This window comes from Rhea americana, unplaced genomic scaffold, assembly GCF_003343005.1.
Source record: "Rhea americana isolate MKP2758 unplaced genomic scaffold, rheAme1 scaffold_10, whole genome shotgun sequence".
NCBI lineage: Eukaryota > Metazoa > Chordata > Aves > Rheiformes > Rheidae > Rhea > Rhea americana.
Window position 1 is genome coordinate 9,009,281 of NW_028185039.1, and position 14,637 is coordinate 9,023,917.

Below are 14,637 nucleotides of genomic sequence, written 5' to 3' on the forward strand. Positions count from 1 at the left end.
CAACAACCTGGTCTGCCTGCATGGCACATGCTTTTTTGAGCCTAATCAGAGCTCCAAAGGCAGTTTATATAAATCAGCCTCAGGATGGTAATATGATAGCAGCAGAGCTTGTTTATAACTCAGACTTCTGCATGGGGCAAAGTCTGAGTTTGATTGTTTATAACAGGCAATGAAAAGGCATGCATACCCCTGCCTTGCCCTTTGATTGCTCGGCTGATCTGAATCACCGAACGTTGCAAAAACTCCACAGCCATTTTTTATATTTTTATAAAAGTTGAATTCCCTCTGTCACTGCCTGTATAAGAGGAAAAGTGTGTGTGTGTGTGTGTGTGTGCGCGCATATATGCACACACACATACATATACTTTTTTATATGCATGTATATATACATAAGTTAAGGCAGACAATTTTTCAGAGGTCTAGCTTTCCTCACATGGGCCAAAATTAAAGAATGTGAAGGCCTGTAACTCTCTCTTGACCAGCAATATAAACAAAATTCCCTACAGCATGCTGAAAGGACCGCTGGGGTACCCAACACTGTACATGCGAACCCAGCAGCGCAACAGCTAATTGCCTGCGTGCTTAGAGCCGGCACGCTGAGCCAAACTGGTTCCAAAGAGGAGGCAGAGGGTGGAACTGGGACTGTGAGCGGGTTGGTTGTCTTCCCACTTCTCTGGATGCCAGACGCCCGGGCTGCCTGCAGGCCGGGGGAGCTCCCCGGGGGAGAGGGAAGGGATGGAGTGGAGCAGGCCGCCCCCCTTGCGTTCGGCACGCGCCAGCCCAGTGAGAGCTGGGGGAAGCCGAACAAGAACCACGTTAAAAGCCAGGCAGGGCCGAGGGTCCTGCAAAAGGAAGGAATGGACAAGCGGTTCTGTGCCCAGCAGAACTCAAGCGGCTTGCTTTCTGCGCGCGCCCTCGAGCAGGCGCCCTGAGGTCAGACACGGCAGCTGTCACCTTGCGGAAGCTCTTACCTTTGTGGAGCTGTTGCGGGTTTCTTCTCTGCCCAGCCCTCTGCTCAAGTAGCATTTGGAAAAATAGAGTCTTGCAGAGCTCAACGTCTTTGTCAAACGTGACTGAACCTGGCAGCAGGCTCGGGAGCACCTAGGAGAGACAGAAGAGCAGTCACACGTGCCTTATTGCCATAGGCAACCTGGTAAAAGTTGTTGATGTCTTGGCTGGGGCATTACGCGTGGGTAGAGCTTTCTCAGACAGCAACAAGCAGGCCCAAAAGACAGGCAGAGGCGCGAGGCGCACGCGCGGCCCCAACACGGCGTAGGGGCCGGCTGTGAGTCCGTAGCTCCTGCCGAGGCGTGTGCACGTGTGCAAACAGGGTCCCCCAGCCCGTGCCTGCTGGGTTCCCTGGCTTGGGAGCGGGCGGCAGGAAGCAGGCGGCCCCCAGCCTCCTGGAGGCTCCTTCCGAGCCACCCACGTGCAGGGAGCGCCTGTCCTCCAGTCGCCAAAATATTACCGCCACTGGTTGGGTCCCTACCAGCCCGAGCGTAACTTGCCCTCGTAAAGCTCTTACTAAATGGAGCGTTTGGGCGAGTATGCAAAATATAACGAAAATACAAATGACCAGGAATTGCTTTGCACTAAAAATGTTTGTATTTCACTTGAGAGCTTAGCAGTAGCCGGCAAGCCCAGCCTCGTTTATTACTGCCATAAAGGCTGCAGGAAGGGCACGTGACTCTGCTGGCTCAACACAAATGTGGTTTACGGCATACTGTTTTCCTTCTTACTGTGCTCCTCTAGGAAGGTAGTGCCACCTGAGATTTGCAAGATGCATATTCTGTACTGCTTAAACTGGCTCGAATCTGCCAGTGGATTAAACTGACAGATGTGTATTGACTTCATTGAACTGTACAGTTTTACACCGGTTGAGGATTTGGCTCACAAAGCCTATAGCATGTTGACTATGTTATTTTTGGAATTTTCTTTTTGAATTATCCCATAATTCCCTGTGAGGGAGACCCTGGCTAGGATGAGCAACAGCTACTTGAATTCACTGATTCGTTTTCTTGCTTTTTCTCTGCAGGGTTGATGTGYTCTTGGTGAGGAAGCTGATGTGTTCTCATGTTTGGGAAGTTGCTGCAGACTGCGCTCTTCATGGAAGACCAGGATACTAATAGCACATTTTCAAGYAACCCCTTTTATACTGTTCATAAGWTTTCAGTACTTTCCTTTAACCTTTATTTTATGGTAAAGACAGTCTTCCCTCCTCTCTCCTAAAGCTGCTGACAGTAATAGTGTAGCCATGCTGGTGTATTGTTCTGGTTGGTGTATTGTTCTGGTTGTTTACAACAAAGTAAAGCTTGAGGAACTGACTTTAWATCATAAAGAGAAATTAGATTTAGAATTGTTATTTTGGTGCCAGCCATCTCTCAGAATGAGATATAAGCCACTGAACTCTCTTTATTTCCTTTACCTCGTTGCCCAGGCCCCTCTGTTCTTGAATTAGCTGGCATTTTTTTCAGATCTTCATCAATGCTCTAAAGACAGTGATAAACCTTGCAGTAAATTATTTTGGGAGAGGGAGTASGTAGTATGAATTTGTGAATTTTGAGTTCCAGACTGATTTCAGAACCTTTTTTTGCCTTTCTGCAGCAAAATTCCTCTGAGACAAACTGAGAGTTCCTACAGGTTGTTTTTATCTTTCTGTGCTTCTTTTACTGACTTAACGTATTTTTTCTGCTTCCTAGATTCAACCATCAAGGCTATCCAGTCCTTCAAGGAAATATTTAAATTTCCCTATGGTTAAGCCATTGATATTTGAAGCCTCTTATGTATTGGGAGTAGTTCCCACTAGACATCTGCAATAGCTAAACTTTTTTTCTTTTTTTTTCCTAGTATAAGGATTGAGGAATTCTCCCAAATAGCACARGAAGTGTTGGGGTGACTACAAACCATAGCATAAATGGGTTGCATTTCTAACATTTCTATTTAAGCGTCATTTGCATAATAAAAGTGTTTAGCAACAAACATAGGCCTCAAGGCGTTTTGTTYGCATCATTTTTTTTTAATATAGGAAGTGTCATACTTGAGCATCTAGTAAATCACAGATTTTGTTAATGTCACCAAGTACGTTTTTGAAAAAGAATCTCTATATCTGCTAATCTAAAACCAGATGACAGATATGGAAATATGTGGTCTGTATTCTTCCTGCTCTAATAGCAGGACTTCTTCTGACTTCCTCTGTTTAGCTGAGATGAGCCTATTTCATAAAATTTCTATGGTAATTTTCCTGTACACAAACTCTCAGTTATTACAGTATGTATATAATYGGTTGTTGTGCTAGCTAATTATGTGGCTAAATAATCTCTTCACAATAAAGTCGGAAGGATCATACACCATCAGTCTAGGAAAACAAATGAAAATAAGATTTCCTACATAAAGATTTTTGAAAAGATTTACTTCCACTGCTCACACGCAAGAGAAGAGGTTTCAGGCAGACTGTGCCCTGTAAGCCTCGCTCGCTACGGCTGAGTCTGGCTGTCTTCTCACTTCCCTTTGGTGCAGGCAAGCGCTTCTGCAGTGATCCTTGATTCTGTGGATTTTTAGAAGGGCTCTGGATGTATTTGCTAGGTATTATGAAATACAAGATTTGTTATTTCATTCGTCAAACAGTTTCACATTCTGTCTTTTGGAAATGAAATGGATTCAAAAACAACGTGTTATAACCCAGGGACCTRCAAAAAGTTGATGGTTCTAGAAAAAGGAAGAAGGACCAAGGGTCCTTCTCATGTGGGTTATCGCTATTTGACCTCCTCTAAGTCTCATGTCCCCAGAAATGGTTCCTGAACCAGCCCTTGCTTCCTCCACTTTCCTCACAGTATGTTTTCTGGTGGGAATTCTCAAAGTAATCTTGAAAAATTAAACTTTAAAAAGTTCTAGCCTCCTTGGTGATTATAAAGTGGTGCAGTAATCTTTTTTCTTTCAAAAGCAGTGGGTTTTTTTCAAAAGAAAGATGAAAGAGAATGGACAAATCTGAGTACTGCACCACAGAGAAAGATGCAGGGCGAGTGTGGGAGCATTTACATTGCACAAGGAGCATGTGTTTGCACACGTCTCTGTGAAACGGCAGTTTCCACGCAGTGCTTCAGAACACACCGTCAGGCAGGAGAGCATGAGCTACGTACACACTGTTACACAGAAAAGTGAGGTACACAGAAAGCAAGCATATCTCTTCTCAGAGCTGCATCTTAAGGCAGGATCCTGGTACTTGCCTGGGCTTCCATGCCTTCAAGAACCTGCACATYGCTGCTGTTTTCCCTCTTCCCTTCAGGACATCTGCCTACACAAGGAAACTCCCTTCTCTTCAGGTGATCGGCATGCCCGCCCTTCTCTTTCTTAACTCCTCTCACCACCAGATTCAGCTATAGCTCCCTCCACTCAGGCACTGACTCTCGGATAAAATCAATGGCTGGTTTTGTGTTGTTCTTGCAACCCCTTAAAATCCAACTAGAGTTCCTCTGTCTGTGATTCCTCCACATATTTCTCTGCTGTCCTGCTGGAGTGTGTCTGGTATCTCTTTCACTTCTCTGTCTCTTCCATTGGAATAGAAGAGGCTTTAGGATGTTCCATTAATTTCTAGATAGCCAATCTTTAAGCTTTGTTTGACAGAGTTCAAAATAGCTTGCCACTATGTCCGAGCTTTCAGCAACCCCCCAAAACTCAGCACTGGGATGAGATCATGTTATACTACATCARACCAACAATCTATCTAGCTTCTAGTACTTCTCACCTAGCCTAGTACCTCTCCATCACTGGCCACTATCTTATGCCTACCTAATCTTCAACACACTTGGGACAGTAGATTAAAATCAGTAGCCTGAAGTTACACTGCCCCTTGCCAGTGACCTGACTTTTCTCCAGGATGTTGCATCCAAGGTAGAGGTATCTGATCCTCTGTGGAATCAGGTCCTAGATTCTCACAGTGTCAGCCCAACATACTGAAGGAAAATAACTCTGGGTTGGCCTGAACACTTCAGGTTGCAGTCCGAGGGCTATCGCACAGACTGCTGCAGTCCAGACGCTAATTCACAAATGGACACACTGTCCTTTGAGGGCAATGATATCCAGCAAGAGAGTGAGAAAGGTGACTAACAGTAGTAACATCTTTAAACATACTGACCTTTGCAATGTAGTATTCATGGGRCTGTGACATGGTTATAAAATATTTTTCAGGAATATAGGAACTGAGGACATCAGACTGGAAGAAGGTTCCTAGTTCCTTGAATCTAATGTCTAGCTAGTGTATTATGAAATGATCATGAAACAGTTTGAAAGTATCCTCAGAAAACAGTYTATTGAAACATTAAGTTGCATATTTAATTAAGACAGAACATACTTTGATTTTTTTCTGGACTTTGAACTTTTCATACCATTTGTACATTCCCTTTATTATAACTTATTTTCAACACTCAAATTATAGCAGATAGAGAGGAAAACATTTGCCTTATGTTTGCAGGTCTGGAAATGTGTTATCTTTAAAATGGAAGGTAAGGTAACTTCATAGCAATCTCAAGCATAAGATTGCATATTCTGAAGGATGCATACTGAGATTAAAACAGAGGAAACAAAGCTAAGTAATGTTATCCTGCAACAGGTAAAGCTTCTATTGTGTTGGAGAGCTTGATTGCCATAATCCTGCAAACAATTTCAGCACAGAATGACTAAAATGGAATTTCTTGCTGTAGACAAAATCTAAATCATAGTGGCTCGTAAATGCATGGAACAAGTACCACATAGCTGACTTGCAGTTGTCTTTGATGGAAATATCCCTGACACAGACAGTGGAGGCTGCTTTGCTTCAGATCAAATGCAACTTGACATGACTTCAAGCTTCAGGCCAGATAGGTTATAACAACAGATGTAATGCAGTAGTTGTTAGGCAAGGTATTCAATAACAAAGTTGCCCATTATATTGGCACCAAGTGAGACAAAAGATGGACTTTCCAAGGGCTCAAGTTTGCTTCAGGCAGCACTTTACAGCTAGTTTCTATAAATAGTTTGGACAAGGGCTTCATCAGAACATGCAGGTTGGAAATGGCAAAGCAGCTCAAGCCTCCTCTTTGTAGTGATCTCAGATGAGTTCTCAGAGGCATTCTGCCATGTAAAACATAATAGAGGATGGGTAAGTGACTGATGCCTGAAGCTTACTCATTGTCACCAAGAAAGGATTTAAGAAACCACATAATGAGTGGTTCCAAGTAAGTAAACTGTAACAGACTCCATAAAGACCCTTTTTGTAGGAGATTTCAAAAATATCCATTGCCATATGAACCTGTAACAAAGTCTCAATTGTAACAAAGTGTCAAGAGTTTACCTTGGACTAATTCAGTTTAYGTCAAAATTACTGGCATTTATATTTTGAGAAGGTTGATTACTTGGATGTACTAGTTCCCATGTGTATTGGGAAAGGTTACTGCTTTATGCTTTGGGTTCTGAGTCAAACAAATTGGTCAAATAAAAGTGACTACCCCCAAACTCTTGGGGCTTGGTGTCTTGAAAGGAGCACTCTGATTCACAGTATTTAGCAGAACCTGCCAGTTTGACGGTGATAGTTTATTGGGTTTATGGGTGGAAACTTGAAAAAGCCACCCCATTAAGCTTGCATAAGCACCAAATTAATGCTTTTGTATGAGACACAGTGTATCAAACTACCAAAGAAAAACGTAAAAGCATCAAGGCACCTTGAGCATTGAGGCAAGAATAAAAATAAGTATTAACAACYGTAGTCTGCCAAAACACACAAGTAGCCTCCAGAGAAGCTAGGCAAATCAAGTGTCAAAACAGGTTCCTACATGCATCATATCACTCAAGGCAACAGCCTTCAACCCTGGCAAAGCAGTGCTAATTCTGCGAGGATCTCCTCTGCTGGATACAGTCAGGAAGAAATTATGTGATGTATTAAATATACATACATACATATATATATATATATTTGGTTAAATGGTAAATGATGACCACAGGCAGCAGCCTGCAGCTCCTGCAGACTTCAAGGGTCAAATCAAAAAGTTACTGAAAATCATCTTACACTAAGGACCCAAGATCAAGAAGTAAATTCTGACCACAGCCTGTCTTTAGAAAATAAGCAATTTCAAAGCATGACATATGTGAAAAATTAAACCAATAATCCTCTTTCCTCCCCATGTCYTACCACTACTGCACCATGCATCAAAAGTATTTCAGATACAACACATCCAAAACYACCCCCAACAGATGTTTTTTTATTCTCAGTTCTCTCAAAAAATGAAGTGGCTTATTCTTGGGAAAAACAAACAAACAAAAAAGCAAACAAAAAYAAGCTTAGTCCAAACCAACCCTACTTGAAAGGCCACTTTCCACTGCACTTCCACTACAACGGACACAGGATGGGGTGCCTAGAAAGCAAGGTGTTCTGAAATAAATTCTGTCCTGACAGCCTGCTTTAAGCTGTGATTTAAACAGCAACTGAACATCTAATGCTCATATTCAAATAATAAAACGACTCTTATTTAATGTAATTAATATTCATTGCTAAATATTAAGAACAAATAAAGGTAGTGAGATGCCACATTTGGCTTTGACTTCACCACTATGTAAATGTGAATTCATGCTCTCATCTTGCCTCCCACCATCTATTGTCAGTTCTATGTTTTTTAAAATCCCAGCTTCCCAGACTCTCCCAAATGTAAACTACCTCTGATAATAGGAAGAAGTGCAATTATGTGATTCCACCTGCAAACACCTCTACCAATTCCAGTTCCAGTACAGTATCTCAGATAAATTCACCCTTCTGTTTTTAAATCTTCAAATGGAATCGCCTCAGGGAGTCTTCCAGATGTTTATCTCAGCCCTGCTCTTTCTGTTAGTCTAATTGGTATCTTCCTCCTCTCTACTACAGTTCTAGCATTGCTGGTGTGAGAAACTCCTCCTCCACAAACTCCACAAATAGGAGCAGTTTTCCAGCAATTAATTCTCATTCTCTGCTCAAATATGTGTAGAAATCTCTTCCGATTACATATGCCTCTGAACGGTATCTTAAAGAGTATCTTTACAAAGTTTTTTTTTTCCTGTTATTAGTTTCACTTGTTTTAATTCTTGTTTTAATTTATTCACACTCTAGGATCTTTTCACTGCTACTTACAAGAAAAAGATTAATTCAACCAATGCTATAACATTAATTTGAAGTAAAAATGCCAACCGTGAATTTCAGTTGCCTTATTTTATTCATTGAAAGATTTCGTGAATTTTGCATGTTAAAGAGTTTACAAAAACAACCCTCAATCCTGCAATGTGCTCTGTCTGAGCAGACTCCGACTCCACTGGGTTTACCTGACCTGGTCAAACTGCACAAATGCAGTTCCTGCGTTTATACTGAACTCTGCCAGATTGTATATATCACATTGAAAAGAAATCAAATATACCCCTTAATTCATGAGAGATTATCCTAATACGATAGAAAAAGATTCGATATGATCATTGCCTACAGTTATGCTGCCCCAGTCCTGTTCTTGCAGCAGTTAACTGTCAGGATAAAGTCGCAACCAGGGTGARGAAGAATCATTGGTAGAAAGGAGGTGACCATTAACGTGGATTCTTGAAAGAAGGAAAGGATTTGTGGGTGCAGGCTTTTCTCATGAGGAAGAAGACAGAGTAGGGAGGCATGGAAATGGCACTGGAGAGGTGGCAGTATAGGTCTCAGGCTTATGTCTGGACTGTCTTGTGCTTTGTGGTACACAAAAACTAGACTGAATATCCAAGCAGAGATTTGATGTGTAGCCAGGCAAAAGGGGGTGAGTTTGGAGGAGAAATAGTTTGAATTTTTAAGTATTTGTTCATGTTATATTTTAGATTTATTTTTTCTTGAACATAATAGCTTGTATTTGCTAGTCACCATCAGGAACCTTATTTTATCTAGGAGACACAGTACCTGCCTATGTCTGTGACCCTTTCCTCTAACTTGACAGGACAAGCAAAGAACTAGATTTATGGATACACAACTAATTCCTCTAGTTAGCAAGATCCAAGTTAAACAGCTGTTGCAGTCTTCCGGATCAACGATCTGGTGCTTTGCACAGGTGCTGTGACAAAGCTAGGAACTGAAGTTCAGTTTCCTAAGCCTGTCTGGTACTTTAGCTAGGAAGTTTCTGTTCTTGCTATCTCCAAGAGCCCTATGAGGAGATGAAAGAGAAACAAATTCTTTGGTATCCTCCATATCTCAATAGGTAAGTGGCCAAATACCACTACAGATACTTACATTTTGATGTCAAAAGTCAAGAGATGTAACAAAACAGGAAACTTGCACAGAGGTGATTAATTGCTATACTACACCAAAAGCATTCACCTAATTTTCATCCTACTACTCTGTGCCATCTTTCCTTGGATGCATCCGGTCCCAAGACAGCAATGTGCATATAGCTTACCAGGCTGCACGTGCATTGCTCATTGGGATACAGACTGAGAATATCCACACATTTGCCCACATATGTGATACAGTGATAGCCAGAGTGTACAAGCCCTCAGTTGTTTTTAAACCATATCATGTAACCCACTTCTGTTTTTATATATTCAGAGCTCACACTTTAGCTCTGACAGGGAATTAGCTGGTATATGACCTGTGCTATATGACAAGTCACTTGATCTTTTCCTGTCCATTTGTAAATACAGAGGTTTAAAATATCTCATCTGGCTTGCAGAGGAGGAGCTGTATAGATTACTCAGCACATCACAAGCATTTGGAGAACCCTTGTACGTCAAGGTGCTCTGGCAGAATAGTGCGTGCTGCACAGGAGGCACAGATTTTCCTACTGGCAATCCTGTACCTTCCACCAGCAATAAATTCACTTTACACAGGGCTGCTGCAAATACATAATTTAATAGACACTTTGCAGCCTTACTTTCTGCCTTCCACATGGAGTAAGATGCAACTTTTACAGCGAACCTTAGTTGATTAATTACAGTTGTACAGAAAAAGATGGACCAGTAAAGTACCTTCCATTCCTTTTTTACTTTGGATATATATCATTGTAACACTTGACTTCATGGTTTACTGTGTCCAGCAAAATTTGACGAGAAAAAGGAATCATCTGACTTTAAAGATGGTAAACAGAAACAGAGTCACCAACTAGCAGTTTAGGTGTAAACATACAACTTTTAACAAAACACGCTTATTTTTATTGTGAAAATTAAATTTTCTTTAAACAAGAACTAGCTATGGAGTTAAATGTCTTGACTTTCACAGAAAGTCATATGAGAGATGTGGCTTTGGAAAAACTGCTCAAAAATACACTTCAAATCGTGTAAACCTTTAAACTATGGGATGTATTCAGGTGTAATTAATTGACCACATTTTAGTATGAAGGAATAATGATTTATATTTCTCTTTAAAAGATAATGGTTGTTCAGTTAAAGAGGAATCATCAAAGGAAAGATCTCTGAATTGAAACCATCTCTGAAAATGTTGTAATGATATATTTTTACTCTAGTTTCTTAAGGAAACAGAGCTTAGGTTATCGCACAGTCTGCCTGTCTGTCTGGCTCAAAAAATTGATAAAGGGATAGAGGACTGAAATATTAAATACATGTAAGTTGCATGGAAATTGCTGGGTAATTAAAGAATCATAGAATAACTTCAGTTGGAAGGGAAAACAGCAGTTTCTGAATACTGCCTATTGCACTTCCTCACATGTTCTAGGATGGTCATGATTATTTTCTTGCTTGCACTCAGCCTGAAAATGTTCACAAAAGCCTGATTTGGTCAGAGAAATCGGATTTCTGATTGTCTGCACTGATCTAGAGAGCCTAAGGCATCTRATTTGACTTTTTCACTCCCTAGATGTGTGCATTGGGGTTCACCTCTCACTCTTGAGGCACAATGCAAGTCAGGTGGTATGAGCAATGTGGCAGATGAGAAGGACCATGGAAAAGGGAATAGAGAGCTCCTGACGACAATGAGAATATTTTAACTCACTTCTATCACTGTAGATACAGTACTGTATCTACAGCACAGTTCAGTACTGTATTTGTGAACATGGATATTGACCTTGTTGTGTGAGGTACTGTCATACATGGAATGAGGAGGGAGCACCAGTGTGCTGCTCCTCAKATTGGGGAGCAGATCTGAAGGAAGAGGGTTGCCAGTAAGGCTGGCACCTCCCCTCAACCCCAGAAGCAACCAAGAGACAAAAGGTAGGGAAGAAGAAAGAAGGAAAACTGAGATACATGGATTCCCTGGTGGGGAAGGCACTTCAGCACACTTAGAATCTGCCTATATCTACGAAATATCTACCAGTATAACTGGAGACGGTCTCATCAGTGCAGACTCAACTTACTGAGGAAGCATGGGGCTGGCACAGAGGCACAGCTGCATTAATGTATATTAATCAAGTGACATAGTAGAGTAAGCTGCAGAAGYGGTAACCCGTTTTGCTGGTTTAGTGCATCTGTATTAAGGGTGTGTGCTGGTGCAATTGTCCTGTCATTATACAGCTATATGTTTTCTTAGTTAAAGACACTGCAACATGCGTGCATTAGAGGGCACCAACTGCTGGAAGTATAAAGACTGTCCAGGAGTGGACATCTGTGCTGAAGACAGGGGAGCAAATGGAGCCAGCCAACTAGGAAGAGGTTTCCTGATTGGAGATTTCCTGAAGGAGTTGAGTAGCAGGGAGGAAATAAGCAGACTGGCATAAATGTTTCTGGCCTAGCTGATCCTGCTGTGGGCAGAAGATGTGGCACTGGACTCCAGAGCATCCTGAGGTTTCTTTCAGGCCTGTTGCCTCRGATTCCCTCCTACAGTTCCCTCTGTGGTGGCGATCAGGCCCTGTCTAAAAATAGTGCCTCTGCACGGGGACCTGTTAGCACAGTGGGTACAGGAGGGCAGTGGAAGGCTTCCCTGGCTCAGACAGGATTGAGATCTCTCATCTTGAGGCCAGAAATGCAGTGGAGACTTGGAGCTCTGTCTGGTTCCTAAAGGCTCAGCTTGGCACATAGGCAGATGAATACTGGCTTGTGAGTGTTTTAAAAATAAACAGACTGGGTTGGATTTATTTTTACTTTAGGGAGGCTCAGGAGCAGGTCAGCTTCACAAAATGAAGCCCATTTCTTCAATGGCATTTTAAAGATGATAGCACCTCTTCAACATCATCTCTCATTACTATGACTAATCTGAAGGGAATGCTGAGAAGAGGCTGCAGCCAGTCTGACAGCCCTATTGACCTAGGCAAGTACCAAAAAAAAAAAAAAAAAAAGGAATCTCCCCTGCCTCCTGCCTAGTAATCTATGAATCTACTTGGAGGATGAAATCCTTTGCTCAGGTGCAGTTCCAACAACATCTCTGGTGCTTTGTGTGAACATAAGGTCCAGAAGGCCTGGATTAGTTTATAGGAGAGAGGCCTAAATTTAGACACAATTCAATAAGTGGGTGTAGGAAATGAAAGGAAGGAGTGAAAAACAAAGGACAAGAATAAAAGTGATAGGAATGTATACRCAGACCGTGTTCATCGTATCTCTGCCTCATGATCTTTATTTTTATTTTTTAAATACCAGTGACCCTTGTTGGGCATTTGCCCAACTCTTCTGCATGAGGAAGAACTACTTTAAGAACTACAGAAGACAGGAAGCATTTGCAGAGGGATGTTGTGGCCTTTGTTGATGGGGTGAACAGTGCATTAAGAAAATACAAGGTAATTATTGGACAGCTAGATAAGTAAATGATTGGTTAGCACTGGTGGAGTGGAGGCTGGGTCAAATCCTGGCAGGAACAGTATGACCAAGTGGTTATACAAGGAGGAGCTAAATGGTGAATGTCCTTTCTTTTAAAGGACAGAGCTTTTGTGTGTTGTACTGGAGAAAGGTGAATAGCAGAAGGTGTCAGAAGGGAGTGGCAATAGGCCAGAAATATTTAGCAGCAGTATTTTGAATGTAGCTGGGATAAAATGTTAGCATATGTTGAGATCTGGGCTTCACCTTAGSCTTGGCAGTAAGATTTGTATTTCCTGTCAAGAAACAATCAAATCATAATGCTATAGTCACTGGCCTGACTGTATAAAAAGGTTACCATTTAATTATTTCAAAAATACATTTAAGATGATTATATACACATACGTAAAACTTATTCCTTTTTAAATATAACTACCTGTACCAACTTTCAATAGACTTTTTATGCATAGCTATTTTCACAGAATATAAATGACCTGTTTTCACATGGTTCTTCTCAACATTATACCATACGTTAATCTGTAATATATTTAGAATCTGAAAAGATAAAGCTCATTTGTATTAGGAATATACAKAAAGGATGGAACTTCGTTTTGATAGCCCATCTTCAGAACTGATGATACATTGTTTCTGCATCCAGCTAAGGACAGAGAAGTTCCCACCTCTCYTTTCTATACTACTGTTTCCACAAGAAAGGATATGTGCATTTCGCATGGCTCTTCTGTTCCTCTAAAATACTGGGAATATCCAGYGGGTTTGGAAAAAAGTAGCTACCTTAAAATGAACTGAAACTCAGAGAGGCTTTCATAATAAAAGAATGTTTTTAACACTTACGATAAAACTGGCTTAGAGTTGACCTTAGGGACTTCTTCTTCTTTGCGATAGTGGTCTTTGTAACAGTTGATCTTGTCCACAACCCTGGTGTCTGCGGATGAAGAATCAGGTAAAAATCAGCAGCTACCTTCTTGTTGTGACATACTGGTTCATCTTGTATTGGGAATCACTTGTGGAGGAAGGACGAAGAGATGAGTTTAAACCTGTGTATGAGGTAGGAGGTTGGAAGTCATTAGGAATGAGCTAATGACAGGGAARGACTGGCAGCAAGGAAATCTAAATTTTAGGACATCAGGAAACTAAAGACCCGTCCATCAGTCTCTGTCCTAATCTTGATCCTAATCCCCYTCTTTTGGAGAGATCATGCAAACCCAGGTTTAAAAGATGTTTAGAGATCACGTTTTTGCCCATGTCAACAGTAGGAAAAGATCTGTAAATGACTTTTCTTTAAACAGGGTTTGAGGGAAGGAGATGCAACAATAGTGAGAGTCAGAATCTATTTTTGAGACGGCAAACTATCAAATTAACTGTTTTGAATATCTCATCTTCCCATTAACATCCTCAACCTCCCTTACTTTTTCCTCTTGCCAGCCCCAGATTCCTAGTGCTTAATGCAGGGCTTCTGACTTGAGGAACACTCTTCCTCCCCTGCCCACCCGAGTCTAGAGACTCCAGTTTTGCTSAGAAGGGGCCAGCTGGAGCCCAGAGAGGCCAAGCTTGCCCCCCAGTTTGGTTCAGATTTACTCACAAACTGGAAAAACAAACCATGAAGCGGGAGCGCAGGCGGGCCGCTCTGTCGCCTCCCGGTCGGAGCAGGACTCTCCGCGCGAGGACGTTTCCAGCCCCCTCAGGCAGCCCAGGGCCGGGTGCCCGGGCCACCCTGCCGCCCCGGCTTCCCGCTACCGGGAATTAAGTCCTGGGTTGTGGAGTGCTGCTCACCACGACGGCCCCCGTTACCAGCCCCCTTTCCTCCCGCGGGGACCTGCTCCCGCGGCTGCTCTACCTGCGGCCTGCGCTGCCTGGGGACGGGGACGGGGGCGAAGGCGCGGCGCCCCCGCGGCAGGCCGGTCGCCGCAGACGGTGCCCGGCCGCGGGAGGCCT

At 42.3% G+C, this 14,637-nt stretch overlaps 1 long non-coding RNA gene across 2 annotated transcripts; it reads right to left on the bottom strand.

Annotated features, from left to right (window-relative positions):
- Nucleotides 1-619: 619 nt before the first annotated feature.
- On the bottom strand, nt 620-14,631 carry LOC146601729 (uncharacterized). Of its 2 annotated transcripts, none has more exons than XR_014895627.1 (4): nt 14,540-14,631; nt 13,537-13,739; nt 972-1,101; nt 620-842 (listed from the first exon to the last, which is right to left on the bottom strand). It is a non-coding gene; the product is annotated as an uncharacterized LOC146601729 (long non-coding RNA). The 2 variants fall into 2 exon arrangements; XR_014895630.1 differs by lacking the exon at nt 14,540-14,631 and adding an exon at nt 14,302-14,530.
- Between the last annotated feature and the right edge of the window lie 6 nt (nt 14,632-14,637).